The 18,830-nt window shown below is 39.5% G+C and overlaps 1 pseudogene and 1 gene segment (V, D, J or C); one reads left to right on the plus strand and one right to left on the minus strand.

The window, feature by feature from the left end:
• The window catches only part of LOC311594272 (immunoglobulin kappa variable 2-29-like), a 225,245-nt gene that overhangs the window by 150,119 nt on the left and 56,296 nt on the right, over positions 1 to 18,830 (plus strand).
• Positions 16,847 to 17,924, minus strand: LOC311593309 (glyceraldehyde-3-phosphate dehydrogenase-like; annotated as a pseudogene). Its single transcript has one exon. The product of its transcript is annotated as a glyceraldehyde-3-phosphate dehydrogenase-like (transcript).

An 18,830-nucleotide genomic window follows, 5' to 3' on the forward strand; every position in this document is an offset into this window, starting at 1 on the left:
AGTAGAGTGGAGAGTAGGATATGACTTTCTCACATACTCTGGTGCCTCACCTTTGACCATGTCCCCTGGAGGGGGAGACCTGGTGGCACTCAGAGGAAGGACAGCAGGTTACCAAGAAGAGACTTGATACACTATGAACATATACAGGGGGAGGTAATCCCCCTCAGGAACAGTCATAGGGGAGGGGAATAAGGGGAAAACGGGAAGGAGGGAAGAAGGGGAGGATACAAGGGATGGGATAACCATTGAGATGTAACAAGAATAAATTAATATAAGAGAAAAAAAGATTAGTTAAGATGTTTTTAGATCTAGATAGGTGTTCTAAGTTAATAGAGATGAGATATGACAGGTATTTATTTTCATTCAGAATTTTAGACTCAAAATAGGAAAGATGTTTACTTATTTTTGCCAAATACAGATAGCTATGATATAGCATTTATATGATTCCTTATTTTTCGTGGTTCTTTCTGCTGTATGATTTTTTTTGTGTTTGTACTAATATAAATGTATATGTTTTTAAAAAGAAATGTAATAATAAAAAATGAAAAAAATTTTAAATGAAGCATTGTTTTAAATATGCTTTGGTGCTGGAGAGATGGCTGAGTGGCTAGAAGCGCCTGGCAGAAGTAGGTTGTTGGGGCAGGCATCTGAATGTCTCACCTCTCTTGGCTCCAGCATAGCTATCTGTGTACTGTGGACCACTGCTATGTGAGCAGCCTCCTTCTGCTCACACTCACATTATAGCAAATGAAGTTACATTCTAGTGCCTCCCTGACCATGATGATCTGATGTATCCTGAAACCATGAGCTGAAATTAATCTTTTATCCCTTAAATTGTTTCTGTCTGGAGTCCTGCCACAGGAGCACTAACACAGCTAATGTCCTGAGCTGTTATCCAGCCATATACCCTGTTTTATAGCTGCTTTAACTGTGATAGCCAACCTAGATATATTTCAGCAGAAGGAATAAAGGAAATACACAATAGTGTATTGCTCAGCTGCTTAAAAAATTACATCATTAAATTTACAGGCAAAACACATGGAACTAAGAAAGATCATCTTGAGTGAGGTAACCCAGACCCAGAAAGACAACCATGCTATATATAAATAGATATTAGCTATTAAGTAAAAGATAATTGAGCTACAATCCAAAGACTCAGAGAGGCTAAGTCACAAGTAGATCTCAAGGGAGGTGACATATAACTTCATTGGAAGTGGACAAAGATTCTATTTTATGGATAGAATGGGGGCAGGTAGTGATGGTAGCAGCAAGAATCAGGTGGGGAGATAGAGGAGCTGAGGGAGAGATTAATGAGAGAGATGACTGGAATGGGGGCATTTGTGGGGCAATGTTGAAACCTAGTGCAGAGGGCACTTCCTGGAATCTATGAGAGTGACCCTATCAAAGTTTCCTAGTAACAAGGGATATAGAGCCTGAACTGACCACCTTCTATAACCAGGCAAACCTATTAGCAGTAGACTGGGACATCAACTCAGCTCCAAAACCTTTAACCTATGACCTGTCATGACTGCAAAATGTGATCGGGCAATGGTGGCCCAGAGCTGGTGGGGGTGACCAAACAATGACTTGTCGAACCTAAGGCCAACTCCACATAGACAATCTTTGGCCCAGATATATAACCAGACAGAACAGGTGAAAGAAATCAATGAATGATTCCGAAGGATATTCTGCTATACAAATAGATCAGTGCCTAGCCAAATCTTCATCAGAGAAGCTCTCTCTGGCAGTTTATATGATCATATTCAGAGATCCACAGCCAAACTTTAGGCAGAGCTCAGGGAACCCAAAGGGTGACGGGAGATGTGGAAGGACTTTAGGAGACAGAAAATTCAAGGACTCTAGGAAAACTAAGCAAGGATCATAGAAGCTCATGAAAACCTCCAGATTCCCTGCTAGGGCCATACGTTGTGACTGTTTCACTTGGGAATTTTGAAGGACTCCTAACAGCGTGAATGAGGGTGTCTCTGACTCTTTACTCTGATCATGGGACCCTTTTCTTACTACTGGGTTGCTTTGTCCAAACTTAATATGATGATATGTACCTAATCTTATATAATTTTGTTATTGCATGTTAGGTTGATATTCCTGGAAGGCCTGATATTTCCTGAAGGAAAATGGAAGAGCAGGAGATATGAGGAAGAGGGGAAGTTGGGAGGGTGGGAAGAGTGGAGGAAAAGGAGAGATGTATTGTAAAAAGATCTACATACACTAAGGATGTCAGAATTGGCTTTGTACATTACAGGGCATATAAACAAACAGAAAATATATCTGTGCTCATAAGGTAAACCACCTTAACAATATTTTTAAAGTTATGAGTGTTTTGCATGCATGTACATAAGTAAACATGTATGTATAGAGCTTTCAAAAGCCAGTGGATGGTGCTATAATCCCTGGATCTGAAGCCACAGATAACTGTGGTTTGTCATTTGGGTGCTGAGAATCTAATCCAGGTCCTATTCAGGTGCAGCAATTCCTCTCAACCACGGGCAGCCTCTCCAGCTCAAGGAACCACTCTCTTTATTTCTTTATATTTTTATTAATTACAGTTTCATGTTCAAGCATTTGGTACTGTTTTATACTTGAACAAATTTTCAAACACAGGTTTCATGTAACTTTCTAGTAGTTTCTAGTTGTATAGAAAGGTACAACATGCATCTTCTTGCAGTCCTTGCAGAAGCAGAATTTTGCTGTGAGAAGTAATGAATAGCACCAATGGCCTCTTTACAACACCCACTTTTCAATGTATATTTTTTCTTCAAGTTGGCACATGAGCTCAGTGTAATGTAACTAATAATCTTGAAGGAGTGTATAAAGTTGATAAACTCAGTCTAGAATTTACGTAAAAATCCAATTGATGGATTAACTAAGAAAGTCTTAGAAATGTAGCATGTAGCATTTTGAAGGCACCAGACATGGACGTGTGGAGATTTGGAGTAGACGAACAGAGAGAAATGCTCTGGAGCACAGTGGCTTGAAGGATACTGCTGGCTGTGTCTTCTGTTGATGGAGATTGATATAGCCCAAGCACCCTTCAACCCCTGCATCTTTCAAAGATACTGTCATTATCACTTGTGCAGGTATTGAAGTGTTAGCAAGTAAGTATACTGGCATCAGCATATATTATAAAAAGCTCCTAAACTTCTGTTCTACTTCATACATATTCAGTTATAATTTAGAACCAAATGAGTCTCCATAGCAATGGATTTGGCATAAATTTTGATCTCATCATCAGCATCTAGGAGTGTAAAAGCATTGCAACTTGCTATTTTCAGTAATATTATTAGTTACCTTCCACAGCAATACAGCTCATGGTTTATATCACTCTGCTCAGCATATATAGAGGCTTAAATTCTCTAGCTGCCTCTCCCAACATTCCTACCGTCTAATATTTTTAGGTACTGACAGTCTTAGAAGTTCACTGGGAAGTTTGGGTAGAAATGTTCTGCAAGAGGTCCTTTCTATGTGGTTAGCATTCTTCTGTCTTAGGCTCAGCTGCACAGATATGACAGGAAATATATGGTTTTCTTCATCATAATAGTTTTTGTGGCTGATTTATAAGAGTTATAGTGCCAGGTAGTGTTAGAATAAGTCTCTAGTCAGTCTTAGGAAGTCAGATCCCACACCCTAAAATAAGGCTGCCACACCCCCCAACCCCCAGCCCCTACACTCCACACCTCCATGCAATCGTCCCCCAAGAACAGAGTTAAGAAGCCATGTTGTTCTGTGGCTTTACAATTTCAAGAGAACTTATGACCAAACTAGGGCTGTGAATGGCCTTTACAAAGTATTCCATGTTAGACAAAGTCACATGACCTACAACTTTCTGTTAACAACTTAAAATTTATAAAACTCAGATATCCGCTTTGAGGCATTTCTCTGAACACTCTTTTTTGGGAGGGGCATCACCATGGCAACCCTCTCCTGAAGTCTTTATCCCTCTTAATCTTTTTTAAAGCTACCCCCTTTAAAGTATTTCCTCTCCAGCTTTTAAAAAATGTTATGTCATTGTAAATATAACACTTAATTAAAACTTACATTGATTTTATTTTGTGATTATTTGCCTGCATGTAGGTACAGCGTGCATTTGTCTAACGCATATGGAGGCAGAGGAAGTTTAGATTACATGAAACTGGAGGTACAGATGTTTGTGAGTCATGACATAGGTTCTGGGAACCAACTCGGGTCCTCTGCAAGAACAGTAGTTGCTCTTAACCACTAAGTCATCTCTCTAGCTACTGGTAAATTGTTTGAATACATTATTTATTTTTAAAACTTTAACTTCCCCTAATGGATCCCTAATCTTCAGCCACTTTCTTTTTTTTTTTCTTTTTCCATTTTTTTTTATTATTAATTTATTCTTGTTACATCTCAATGGTTATCCCATCCCTTGTATCCTCCCATTCTTCCCTCCCTCCCATTTTCCCCTTATTCCCCTCCCCTATGACAGTTCCTGAGGGGGATTACCTCCCCCTCTATATGATCATAGGGTATCAAGTCTCTTCTTGGTAACCTGCTGTCCTTCCTCTGAGTGCCATCAGGTCTCCCCATCCAGGGGACATGGTCAGAGGTGAGGCACCAGAGTGTGTGAGAACGTAATATCCCACTCTCCACTTTACTGTGGAGAGTGTTCTGTCCATTGTCTAGATCTGGGTAGGGGTTTAAGGTTTACCGCCAGTATTGTCCTTGTCTGGTGCCTAGTTTGAGTGGGACCCCTGTGCCCAAATCTGCCTATCATAATGTTCTACTTGTAGGCTCCTAGGACCCTCTGGGTCCTTCTACTTTGCCTTTCTCTCATGAATCTCACATCTAGAGTCCCACTAGAATGTCCTCTCCTCTGTCTCTGTTTCCTGGTAAGTGAAGTCTTTCGTGGGACATGCCCTCATTTCTGAGGGCTTATTATGTGAAAGCTCCTTTACTGAACCATAAGCCATGCCACTACTATTATCAAATTTAGCAATTGTGTATCATATAGCAAAATGAATGTCTTGCAGTCATTAAAGTAGTGATTACTTGGACACAAGGAATGGGTTGCTCAATAACCACCTGTGAATTTTGGTGTTTTGTGAAATATGGTGTTTTGTAGTTGAAATGTCTCATAGGATTACAGTTTTAATACTTACTTTTGGGTTTAAGTTCTATCTTGGAACTGTGTTGGATAGTTAGTGTTTGCTTATATGGTTTGTTGGTTTGTTTGTTTTTATTGTTTTGTTTTGTTTTTCTTTTTGCTTTATTCTTGTCAACTTGATGCAAACTACAGTCATCTGGAAAAGGATGTTATAAATGAGGAGTTACCTCCATCAGCTTGGCTGGACGGAGAGCCTACAGGGGAATGTCTTGATTAAGAGCAGGTGTAAGAAGGCTCAAAGCACTATGTTTCATATTAGTGGACAGGTGGTCCAGGGTGGTACAAGAGGGCAAGTTTAGAAATCTTGGCTTCAGCCGCTGAGTTCCTGCCCTGAATTTTCTTCATAATTGAGTGTAAACTATGAACTGAAATAACTTCTTTGCTCTCCAAGTTGCTTTTAGTCATGGTATTATTTACAGAAATAGAAATAAAACAAGGGAAAGATGATCCTAGAAACTTTTGCATAAGTCTTAGCTGAGAAAGTAGTGAGTTGAGATAGGTTCTTGAGCACATATTATATATGATCATTTCTGTTCTTGGTCTCTGCTTCTGGGGCCATGGTGATATTGATGGAGGTGGGGGAGATGAAACAAACCTTTCTGCTTATGTTGGATTTTGAACTGCTGAAAATCTTATTCAAATAAAGATTTCCTTTTTTCTTTCTTTCTTTTTTCAGAGAGGGCCTTGACTGTCCTGTCTAGGCTTTGATCTTTTTTAAAAAATACTTTATTTTGGGTTCTTTAATACCTCTTCCTCTCTTCTAACTTGCAAACCCAAGATTAGAAAGAAAGAATGGTAATAGGTACAAGAGAAGCAGACCTATTTTTAGTATCAGTTCCCTGCGGAGAGTCTACCCTTCATCATCAAGATTACATAAGACTCATTAAATAGCAAACCAGTAATTCAGCAGAAGCCACCACAACTTCAGCAGTAAGAACCTGGGACCTCAAAGCAGTCACTGGAGTCTTTCTTTCCAGGAGTGACTCAAAGCAAAGCTCTGAACAGCCAAGTGATGTGAAGTGATGCAAAAGCCAAAAACCAAGTCTCATATCTATCTCTTCTCAGAGTCCATTTCAGGTTGTTTATCAACTGGCAAAGATCATGCTTCCACAAGAAGCAGCTCCCTTTCCAGTGGGAAAACATCACACCTCCTCTCACAAGTCTGTTTTACATCACACTCTTGGGATCACAACAAAAATATGTTTACATCCACTACAGTCTTGGATCCCATGTTCTCTCTGTATCTGTCTGTCTCTCTGTCTTTCTATCTCTGTCTGTTTTCTATCTCTGTCTGTCTGTCTGTCTCTGACTCTCCCTCCTCCACCCCCACCCCGTCACCCTCAAGTAGGCTGACCTCAAACTCATATATCTGCCTGCCTTTGTCTCCAGAATGCTGGAATTAAAGGCATGTGCCATCACCTACTAACATTAAATCTTTTCCTGTTAAAACTGTTTTTAATCATATTTCTTTTATGGAAATGCAATCATGACTAATAAGTGACATTTTTACTTCAAGGAAGTAAATACTAGATATAAATGCTTATTTACTCAGGTAGCCATGGGCACAGAGCTTCCAAAGCCTGTTGCCCCCACCTCAGGAAAGCTCATGAACCTTTATGTTGTTTTTCTGATGCTCTTAACTCTCTATAACACAGCCCTGGTGATTTTTCTAGTCCTTACTTTGAAACCAGGCCATGCATCTTTGAACAGATATTTGTACATTTTGAACTCAAGTATCATAACAGTGTTCCTAATTGAGGAAACTGTAGGGAAAAAAGTGGTTATCTTAGAAGAGTGATCACAAATAATTGGTGATGGTGAGGGAAGTGAAAGTAGATGCAATTATCATCAAAAGAAGAAATGATATTTACATGCAGCAATCATTAAAAATTCATTTTCACTAATACACCAATGTCTTCCTGTTGAAAATTCTGAGAAGGCAGATGGCTTTCTATCAAGCTTCTTTTTACACAGATGCTACTGCTGACTTCTAAACTAATGTTAAGCAATAAAATCAGATGGCAATGATTTCAGTTTTTGCTACCAAAGCAGAGAAGAGTTAAGAACAATAATGAAATGGCATGTCTGCTTCTATTAAAATTTCACAATGATTTTCAGTATCTGGGTGAATAGGAAAAATACTATTACCAGATGGAAATACACAGAATCACAGCTAGGCTTCCAACCAGAAAATTTTGTATCCTTTGGGGATTTTTGACGTGACCTCTATCATTGTGTGAGGAAGCTCATCATACAGTTGAGAGGACTATGTTGCAATATACCCAGGTTTCAATCTGCTGATGCTGAGAGTATAATTTGTCCCCGATCCACCTCCATAGAACCTCAGTGAGACTCTACCTTCCAAGTGGTGTGTGGCATATCAGAAGCTTAGGAACATTTCCTGCATTTTGCTGGTACTATTTTAAGTAATTACTAATGCTCTGACAGGCATGACAGTTGGTGATGATTCATCTCCCAGTGGTGCAGACAGCGACGATGGATTGTGTCATCTGTATAGCTCCTTCAGCATCTGAAGTTGAAAACATACAACCAATGTATTCTGTAAATTATGATACATTAGAAATTACCTTAAAAATCAGGCATCACTGGTAACTATGGGCTATGTGATTCCATGCTGCCATCCTTTCTCACCGGGGAGCAAGAACAAAAGGAGTCTCAGAAGGAGGCCTAGCAAATGAACAGGAGCCATCATGCCTTAGATTTTTACACAGTGACACTGACACCTGCACTGGTTTATAACAGCTTATTAAGAAGTCTACAGATATGTGAGTTGTGCTCTTACACATACAAATCACCAGAGATTTGGCTAACTTGAACAAAATTGTCAGGAAGGTTCATTTCAGTAAGTCATCAAGGGGATGGTTCCCAGGTGTCCTATTCCTGATACAAAATATGTAAATTTTTAAATGATGGATGTATTGGGCCAGAATGACAGTGTCAATATTATCCTGGAAAAAAAATATGCCATTGTAATGTCTTTTATTCCATCTGTAATGCATGATTTTTCATGATACTGTGTACATGTTGTTAATTTCCAAGATTAAAAGGTCCATCACCTATTGTTCCATCACTGGGAACCATAAATGTGCTGATAATATCATGTGGCAATCCAAAGTTGCTGCCATAAATGGTCTTCATATAATATTGTGTAAGTGAGCTAGAATCCATGGTGCCAAGCAATAAGTCATATTGTTTATGAAAGTATATCCCATTGATAATAAAAAATTATAGCTGAAAATAAATTATGAAGTGTCACATGATGTGCATCAGTACCACTATAAGAGATGTGCAATACTGAGTCAATGATTTCATATAAGCCCACATTCCTCATGCATAATTTATGTTTCAGTTCACAGTCTTCTTGTTTACTGTAACTTTTGCTATTAGAAAGTGCCTTCCCTGGGCTTTGGCTATATTCATACTCTCTTTACACTCCACACACATCCTATTAACCAAAATGGAAAATATTTCATAACCATTTAATTCCTGATCTATTTCACACTGACAGTAAATGAAAGTCAATTATTTTGATTTATAAAATAGCCAGTTGATCTACAGAAAGAATTACAGTGAAACAGTCATTAGAAGGCCAAATTGTGTGTCATGCCCAAAAGTTTTTCTGGAAGTTTATTATTATGATGTTTCCCCTTTGTATCCTTTATATGCTCTACTCTTTTTTTTTTCATTTTTTCTCCTTTATTAATTTATTCTTGTTACATCTCAATAGTTATCTCATCCCTTGTTTCCTCCCATTCTTCCCTCCCTCCCATTTTCCCCTTATTCCCCTCCCCTATGACTGTTCCTGAGGGGGATTACCTCCCCTTGTATATGCTCATAGGGTATCAAGTCTCTTCTTGGTAACCTGCTGTCCTTCCTCTGATTGCCACCAGGTCTCCCCGTCCAGGGGACATGGTCAAAGGTGAGGCACCAGAGTATGTGAGAAAGTAATATCCCACTCTCCACTCTACTGTGGAGAGTGTTCTGTCCATTGGCTAGATCTGGGTAGGGGTTTAAGGTTTACCGCCTATATTGTCCTTGGCTGGTGCCTTAGTTTGAGCGGGACCCCTGAGCCCAAATCTGCCTATCATAATGGTCAATAGTACATACACCTAGATTCAAAGTGAATTCTGATAATGATTAAGGAGAGAGGGAGATAATAAAAGGGAGAAACAAGTAAAGATAGATAGGATATCTCAGTTTGCCTTCTAGTGTTGTGTCAAAACATTTTTTAAAAGCTACTCAGGGAGGAAATGGATTATTGAGTTAACATCTTGCCGATAACAGTCTATTACTGAGGTAAATCATAACAGTAACATGGATGGATGCAGGAAATGGAGCCAAAACTATGGAAGAACAGTTTACTTGCTTTGTTGGCATTGCTTGCTGAAGTCACTTTTTCATTACACTTAGGACCATTTGCCCAGATATGGCACAATGAGCTGGGCCATGCTTTATGAGTAATTAATTAAAAATGAAAAAAAGAAAATAAAAGAAAGAAAATGCCCTTAGACTTGCCTACAGGAAATAAGATAGATGTAATTCTCCTTTGAGGTTTATCTTTCCAGATGATTCTAGCTGTGTCAACTTTACAGCAAGAGGTAACCAGGAAATATGAGTAACATGTGGAATGTACTGGTTAGTTTTGATTGTCATCTTAATAGAATTTAGAATCACCTAACACAAATCCTTAAGGAGTACCAGTGAGAGATAATCTAGATGAATATTAGGGTCTCAGAATATCATTGAGAGATTATCTTGTTATTGATCTATGAATAACCTTCTCATTATTTCTTCTTTTGCAGTTTTATTGAACACACACACACACACACACACACACACACACACACGCACACACACACTGATTTAGATCATATTCTCCCATATCAACCTTACTATTCCTTTTCCCTTCCTCTTACCAGCATAATCTTTCTGCTTCCAGATAAGTTGTCCTTTTTATAAGTCTTTTTGTTTTTCATTTAGAGCCTACTATATTTAATTAGGATTGCCTACAAGAGCCTGTCTGAAGTCATTCTAAGTGAGTACACATATTTTCTTAAGCAAGAGTACTTTAACAGTGGCAACATCACTGAGGATTATAAAGTCATGAAATAGGAAATAAAATTAATTACCTTTCTAATTTTTCTATGGGTATTTTGGTTTGGGTTATGGATAAGTGCATGAAATAGACTTGAAATGAAAATATCTGATGTGAAACTCCATAGCTTCCATTCTATGTGTATAGAATTTCCTTTTGTTGTATGAACTTTGGTTCTGGTTAATTTTAGTCTGTGGCGTTGTTATTTATCTTAAAATTTATTATAAAGTTTATTATTTTCTTTCTTAAAAAGAAAAACAAAATAATGAATAAGGCTTCTTTACGTTTCTGGAGTTATTTCAGGTCAATCACCATCCTTAATAGGAATATACCAGAGAAAACATGAAAAAGAACACAGAGCGATAAAAACAACTTACAACCTACTCTTTTCTACACTGATTTTGTTCTCTGACCCACAGGAAATAACATGTTATCTGAAGGTGAATTTGTTCTATTATTCAGTCTTGGATATGTGGGGACTCCTGTCTTTATACCAAGTCTCTGAGATGAGTCCAGCCAATTCTGAAGCTGGCCCCGGCCTGCATGCCCCTTCTGATTTGCATGTGCCCAGAAAACAGCCCACTGCTCTGAGAACATCCTCATAGTGTGTTGACACCATATTCTGAAGTCATTCTAAGTGGGTACACAGCATGGACATGAAGGTTCTTCCTGAGCTTCTGGGGCTGCTGCTGCTCTGCTTTTCAGGTAAGGAAGACAGAAGTGGAGACCTTTATAACCATTGTGGTGAGTGCTGCCTGGCTTGTCATGGGATTTATCTTGCCTTATGGTTAACACTATATGTTTGCTGTGTCCTTCCATCCTCAGGTGTGAGATGTGACATCCAGATGACCCAGTCTCCGTCCACTCTGCCTGCATTTATTGGAGACAGAGTTACCATGACATGCCGAGCCAGTCAGGATATTAATAGCTGGTTAAACTGGTACCAGCAGGAACCAGGGAATCCTCCTAAACTATTGATCTATGAAGCATCCAAATTGCAAACAGGTGTCCCATCAAGATTCAGTGGCAGTAGATCTGGGACAGAGTTTAGTCTTACCATCAGCAGCCTACAGCCTGAAGACGTTGCTACTTACTACTGTCTACAGCGTCAGAACTTCCCTCGCACAGTGATACAGGACATAACAAAAACCTCCCAAGGGTGCAGCGAGTAGAGCTGAGCTGCACCAGCTGTTCCTCCTAATTTCTGCACCTGCTCATATTTTGTTTTCAGTTTCTCTGGGCTTTCAGTGCCATTGTGATGAATCAGAGACCTGTTAAGTGTGGCCTTTCTGCTTCTAACTTTCCTGTTAGGCATCACCTGTTTCGTCAAAGATCATCTGATACTTAATATTTATACTTAGGAAAAAAGTGTTCCCCTTTTACCTGAAGGATTCATTACTGCACCTCCAGGGCTTGGCTGCCAGTCAGTCAGCCATGTGCTGGGGATCTGCAAGCTTCTGCCATGGATTGCTGCAGCCATCATTTTAGCGGTGTTCAACCCACCACAGCGCCTGGAGCAAGTGGAGGGAGCAAGAGGCTGGTTGTTCCCAAAGCAGCCATTTTCTTCATCCAGACAAAACCTAGTGATGGCCTTTACATCTCTTGGTCTGAGAGCCCCCAAAGCTTCTGTTACTGAGCAGCCACCAACTTGTCCAATCCAGTCTGGATCCTCCTTGCTGCCTGGCTCCATTTAGGAGTCCTGAGCTTTTTGACCCAGCACTTCACCTTTTCCACTGAATGAGAAACTCAAACTTCCATTTTAGCCCAGGAGCCCAGCAGCAGGCGGGGAAATGCTGAACCACAGCTGCACTGGGGACAGCCCAGGATCCAGCAGGACGCATAATGAAAGACACTGATGAAAGGTTACTCCATAGTGCAGACAGTGTTGTGTTACAAACAACTTCAGACTCCAGGATGTTGGTAGTGAAAATGAAAACTGTCCACTGAGAGTGAACTTTATGGGACCCAAACATCAAAACTGAATGCATTGCAGATCAGGAGCTTAGAATATTTTCCTGGTTTCTGCTGATGCTATGCTGACCAGCAAGTAATGTTGACTTTGACCCCCAGATTTACAGACAAGAAGGGGAGAGTCTGAGATATCCAGATGTCACATCTGGTAATTGACATTAAAGAAACAAATCTATTAACCACAAGATTAAACATGTTAAATGAGGAATTATTTGAACACCCAGGAATCCCTAACCATAAGGGATAAGCATTTTTATATGTTGCCTTTCTTTTAAAAAGATGCAAAATACTAGGCACCCAAGGAACTGAAAGGGGTGATAAATATGGATCTATTTGCATTTTCTACATGTAGACATCCAGTTAGAGCACAACCATTTATTTCTGGGTCTTTGATTTGATTCCATTGATCCAACATTCTGTATCTATGCCAGTATCATGCAATTTTTATTACTGTTGCTTTATAGTGCCACTTGAGATCAGGAGCAGATGCCTCCAGAAGATATCTTATTGCACAGGATTGTCTTTACTACCCAGTTTTTTTGTCTACATGAAGTTGAGAATTGTTCTTTCACCTTCTGTATAGAATTATGTAGGAATTTTTATGGAAATTGCATTGATATCTGTAGATTGCTTTTGGTAAGACGTCCATTTTTACTACGTTAATTCCACCTATCTGTGAGCATGGACAAGCTTTCCATCTCTTTGCATCTTCAATTTCTTTCTTCAGAGACTTGAATTTTTATTCATAGAAGTCCTTAACTTGCTTAGTTAGAGTTACACCAAGATATATTATGGTTTTTTGTGGCTATTGTGAAGAGTGTTGTTTTCCTTGTTTCTTCTCAGCCTATTTGTCTTTTGTAAACAGAAGGAATAATGATTTTTCTAGTTCATTTTGTATGTAGCCATTTTGCTGAAGTGTATCAACTATATAAATTACCTGGGGAAAATTTTGGGGTCACTTATATATATTATTATATCATTCAAAAATAGTGATACTTTGACTTCTTCCTTTCCAATTTGTATCCCCTTGAGCTCCTTTAGTTTTTTGATTGCTCTAGCTAGAACTTCAAGTAATACTATATGGAAGAGATACAGAGAGTGTGGGCAGCCTAGTGTTGTCCATGATTTCAGTGGAATTGTTTAAGTTTCTCTCCATTTAGTCCGATTGGCTATAGGTTTGCAGTATATTGCCTTACCATGTTTATTGGTATATTGTCATGTGTCCCTGGTCTCTCTTAGACTTTCATCATGAAAAGGTGTTGAATTTTGTCAGTTTTTTCTGCATCTAATGAGATGATCATTTGTTTTTCTTTTTCTTTCCATTTGTTTATATGGTGGATTACATTGGTGGATTTCCATATATTGAACCACCTCAGTATGCCTTGTATGAAGCCTATTTGTTCATGGTGGAGAGTTTTGATGTATAATTGGATTCAGTTTGTGATAATTTTATTGAGTATATTTACATCAAAGTTCAGGAGAAAAATTGGTCTGAAAGTCTTTTTCTTTGTTGGGTCTTTGTGTGGTTTAGATATCAAGGTGAGTGTGGCATTATAGAATGACTTTGGTAATATTCCCTTTGTTCCTATTTTGTGGAAAAGTTTGAAGAATATTGGTATTAGCTCTTCTTGAAGGTCTAGTAGTGCTGAATCCATCCTGTTATGACTGCTTTTATTTCTATTTCTTTGGGAGTTATAGTTCTATTTAGTTTGTTTACGTGATCTTGGTTCAACTTTGGTAAGTAGAATCTATCAATAAAATTGTCCATTTTATTTAGATTTTTTCGTCTTTTTTTTTGGCATATTGGTTTTTGAAGTAAGACCTAATGATTCTTGGATTTCCTCAGTGTCTGTTGTTATGTCCCCATTTTCATTATGATTTTGTTGATTTGGATAGTATCTTTCTCCTTTTTGGTTAGTCTGTCTAAGGGTTTGTCTATCTTGTTGATTTTCACATAGAAGCAGTTCTTGACTTCACTGATTATTTCACTTGTTCTCTTTATTTCTAATTTGTTGATTTCAGCCCTGAGTTTGATTATTTCTTGCTATCTACACCTCTTGGGTATGTCTGTTTCTTTTTTCTAGAGCATTCATGTGAACATTTAAGTGGCTTTTATGAGGTGTCTCCAATTTATGAAGGCACTTAGTGACACGAACTTACCTCTTAGCACTGCATTTATTGTCCCCTGTCAGTTTGGGTATGCTGTGCCTTCATTTTCTCTGAATTTTAGCAAGTGGCTAATTTCTTTTCTTCCCTGGGCCAGTTGGCATTGAGCAGAGAGTTGTTCAGTATCCATGTATGTGTAGGCGTTTTGATATTTTTTGTTGTTGTTGAGGTCAAACTTTAGCCCATGGTGGTCTAATAAGATAGAAAGTATTATTTCAACCTTCATGTATCTTTAGAGTTTTTCTTTGTGACCTACTATATGGTCAATTTTAGAGAAGGTTCCATTAGGTTCTGGGAAGAAGGTAAATTCTTTTGTGTTTGGGTGAAAATTTCTGTAGATATCTTTTATGCCCATTTGATTCATAACATCTATTAGTTTCATTATTTGTCCATGTAGTTTCTGCCTAGATAATCTGTTCATTGGTGAGAGAGGGGATTTGAAATCTTCTACTATGAATGTGTGGGGTTTAATGTGTAGTTTAAGTTTTAATAATGTTTCTTTTATGAATGTTGATGCTCTTGCATTTGGAGCACAGATATTCAGAACTGACACACTGTCTTTGTGTATTTTTCCTTAGATGAGTAAGAAGTGTCCTTCCCCATCTCTTTTATTTAATTTTGGTTGAGTGTCTATTTTATTAGATACTGGAGTGGCTACTCCAGCTTGCTTCTTGAATCCATTTGTGTGGGAAATATTTTTCCATCCATTTACTCTGAGGTAATGTCTATTTTTCTTGTTGAGATGTGCTTTTTTAGTGCAGTAGCATGATGGGTTCTGTTTACACATCCATTCTGTTAGCCTGTGTCCTCTTGAGGGGGAGAGCTGAGGCCGTTGATGTTGAGAGATATTAACTAACATTGGTTGTTAGTTCCTGTTTTGCTTTTATGTTGGTGATTGGAGAGAGAAACAGACAGACAGGCAGACACAGAGACAGAGACTCTTTCATGTGTTATATTCCAACTGCAGTTTCCCTTCCTTCCTCTCCTCCAATTCCTTTGTTACCTCCCCTTTCCCTTAGAAGCATTCCTCCACTCTTTTACTTAAGAGAACTACAGGCCTCCCAAGGATATAATCCTAACACAGCATAACAAGTTACAGTAAATCTAGGTACATACACTCATATCAAGGATGAACAAGGCAATGTAGTTGGGGGAAAGGTGCCCAATAGTAAACAATTTTCTTAGAGACAAGGCCCACACCATCTGTTAGGAATTCCAAAATAACACAAAGTTACAACAACCATAATATATACGCAGAGGACCTAGCTCAGGCCCATACCAGGCTCCATGATTGCAATTCCATTCTCTGTGTGACTCTATGAGCCATTATTAGTTGATTCTGTGAGCCTTTTTCTTGTGGTATCTTTGAACCCTTTGCCTTCTACAATCATTACTCTCTTTCTTCCATAGGGGTGCAGAGCTACTCCTAATGTTTATCTGTGGGTATTTGTTTCTGTCCCCATTAGTTGCTGGAGGAAGCCTGTGAGTTCAAGTCCAGCCTGGTCTACAAAGCGACTCCAGGACAGCTAAAGCTACACAGAGAAATCCTGTTGGGGAAAAAAGAAAGATTCAACCATGGGATTTTCACAGACATTTAAAAATGTAAATAGAGGGCAAGAGATAAGCAAAATTGAGGAGTTTTGGTCAAGATTTATCCTTTCCACTATTCATAAATCAATAATTGTTCCATAGTTATTATGTCCCACAAAATACTTTCATAATTTATCAAACCAATGTGAAATACTTTCCTGGCCTGATTTGCACTAGGGCCTCAACGTTTTCCTTACCCTAACATGGGATGCCTAAGGAAATTTTAGTTCCTTGGACTCTATTATTAAAGAGTGGAGACCATCAAAGCATGTGGATCTTGACCCAGTGGGACCTGTACAAGCTGATGCACCAACCATGGACAAACCATGTAGAGAACCTAGACCCCTGTTCAGATATAGCCAATGGGAGAACACATTCTCCGTGGGGGTTAGGGACAGAGACTGTCCCAGACACGAAATTTGGTGCCCTTGATTTGATCACTTCCCCTTGATGGGGATGCCCTGAGAGCACACAGAAGAAGGAAATGGAGGCTACCAGATGAGACCTGATAGGCTACAGTCAGAAGGTGGGGAAGGTGGGACCTCCTTTCAGAGGTCTAGGGGAGGGCATTAGGGTTGAAGAGGGACGGAGAATAGTAACAGAAAGATAACAACTGAGGATAACGACTGAGATGTAAAATAAAATAATAATTTTAAATAAAAAACAATAACAATGTATAAATTATAACAAATAATAATAAAAAATAAAAATAAGAAATGAAAAAAGTATGATAGCATCTATGTGACTTTTATTGGAGCAGTGAATTTTAATGATGGTATTCTAGACAGTGGGACTCCCTGGGCTCCTCCCATTATTCTGGGTTCTAGGATATCAACTGTGAGGGGAGATGCTCAGTGTCAGGAGCAGAGTTGTAACAGGGACTCCTCAGAAGCAGAGGGCCTCTCTCTTGCTCCTGTGTCCTTGCTTGAGTAGGTGGTCCAGGGTGGGTACTCCTTGGAAGCCATGTAGGCCATGAAGTCTACCCCCCTGTTGCTATAGCTGTATTCATTGTCATACCAGGGGATGAGCATTACAAAGTTGTCATTGAAAACAATACCAGTCCCAGCATCAAAGGTGGAAGAGTAGAAGTTGTTGTTAAAGTCACAAGAGACAACCTGGTCCTCAGTATAGGCCAGGGTTCCCTTTAGTGTGCCCTCAGAGGCCTGCTTTACCACCTTTTTGATGTCATCATACTTGGCAGGTTTCTCCAGTCTGCATGTCAGATCCGTGATGGACATGTTAGGGCTAGGAACATAGAAGGCCAGCCTATTGAACTTTCTGTTCAGCTCTGGGATGACCTTGCCCACAGCCTTGGCAGCACCAGTGGATGCAGGGATGATATTCTGCACAGCTGCACAGCCATCACATCACAGCTTTCCAGAGGAGCCATCTACTGTCTAATGGCATGGACTGTGGTCATGAGTCCTTCCACAATACCAAAGTTGTCATGGATGACCTTGACCATCAGGCCTAAGAGTTGATGGTACGGGAAGCATTGCTGACAATTTTGAATGAGTTGTCATACTTCTCATGGTTCACACCCATAACCAACATGGGGGCATCGGCAGAAGGAGTGGAGATGAAGACCTTTTCAGCCCCACCCTTCAAGTGGGCTCCACTCTTTTCCTCAGTGGTGAAGACACAAGTATACTCCACAACATACTCAGCACCATCATTGGCCCATTTGATGTTAGCAGGATCTCTCTCCCGGAAGATGGTGATGGGCTTTCCGTTGATGACAAGTTTCCTGTTCTCAGCCTTGACTGTGCCGAAGAACTTGCCATGGGTAGAGTCATATTGGAACATGTAGACCATGTAGTTGAGGTCAATGAAAGGATAATTGATGGTAACAATCTCCATCTTGCCGTATAAGAAGCCAACTATGGTAACTAGGCACACAATTAGGCCAAATCTGTTTACTCTGACCCTCACCATCATGTCAAGGGACAAGGCTGGCACTGCATGAGAAGCTGAACCTGTCTCTGGAAGATGGAGAAGCAGAGAGTCTATGTGTCTCTTTAACAGACTTTTAATTGCATGGAGACATACATAGAATCTACTGGGCTACAGTTACTGACTCTGTAAAGGGTGATTTCACCAGTTCTCACACTTCAACATGTATTTCTTCTATAAAGGTCCTGCACTTCTAAAAAAAATTTGAAACTATTTTCTAAATGTATGTGGGAAATAGCATTTTAACACAATATTTAATTGTTAACAAGGGGCAATAAGGAGGTATATCATATTCATTTGAAATTAGGAAAGATCACGGGACTAATAAAATCTTTAACTCACTCTTTCACAAATTTGATTGGTAAAAACTTTGTGTTGTAAATACTAGGTGTTTTTTAGTTTAAAATAATCTCTTTTACTAAAATTTTAAAAAGGCATGTGTACCATTTTAATGAATCCAGGTGGTCCAGGAAAATGTTCAGCTGCTCCGAGCTTCCAGCTGTCCTGACCCCCATTGTCTGGCACCACATCCCTGACCACCAACTTGGATACCCCAGCTACACTCAGGTTAGTCAATCCCCCCTCCAAGCCCCCTTCTTCCCATGGCCCATGGACAGGTTCAGCTGCCCTGAGCTGCCTACTGTACTGAACACTATTGTCCATCACTCCCGTCTCTACACCACCAAGCCTGACATCCCAGCTCCATCCAATCAGCCCAGGGACACATGCAGCTGGCCTGAGAGAAGAGATTTCCCCTGACCTCTATTTTTCAGGCATGCAGTTGCCAAACTGGTTACTCTAGCTTCATTCATGTTAATCCATGCCCCTTCCAAGCCCTGTCTTCCACTTCCAAGAGACAAATTCAGCTGCCCTGATCTTCCCACTGTC

The sequence above is a fragment of the Acomys minous genome (assembly GCF_964271855.1).
Source record: "Acomys minous genome assembly, chromosome: 3".
NCBI lineage: Eukaryota > Metazoa > Chordata > Mammalia > Rodentia > Muridae > Acomys > Acomys minous.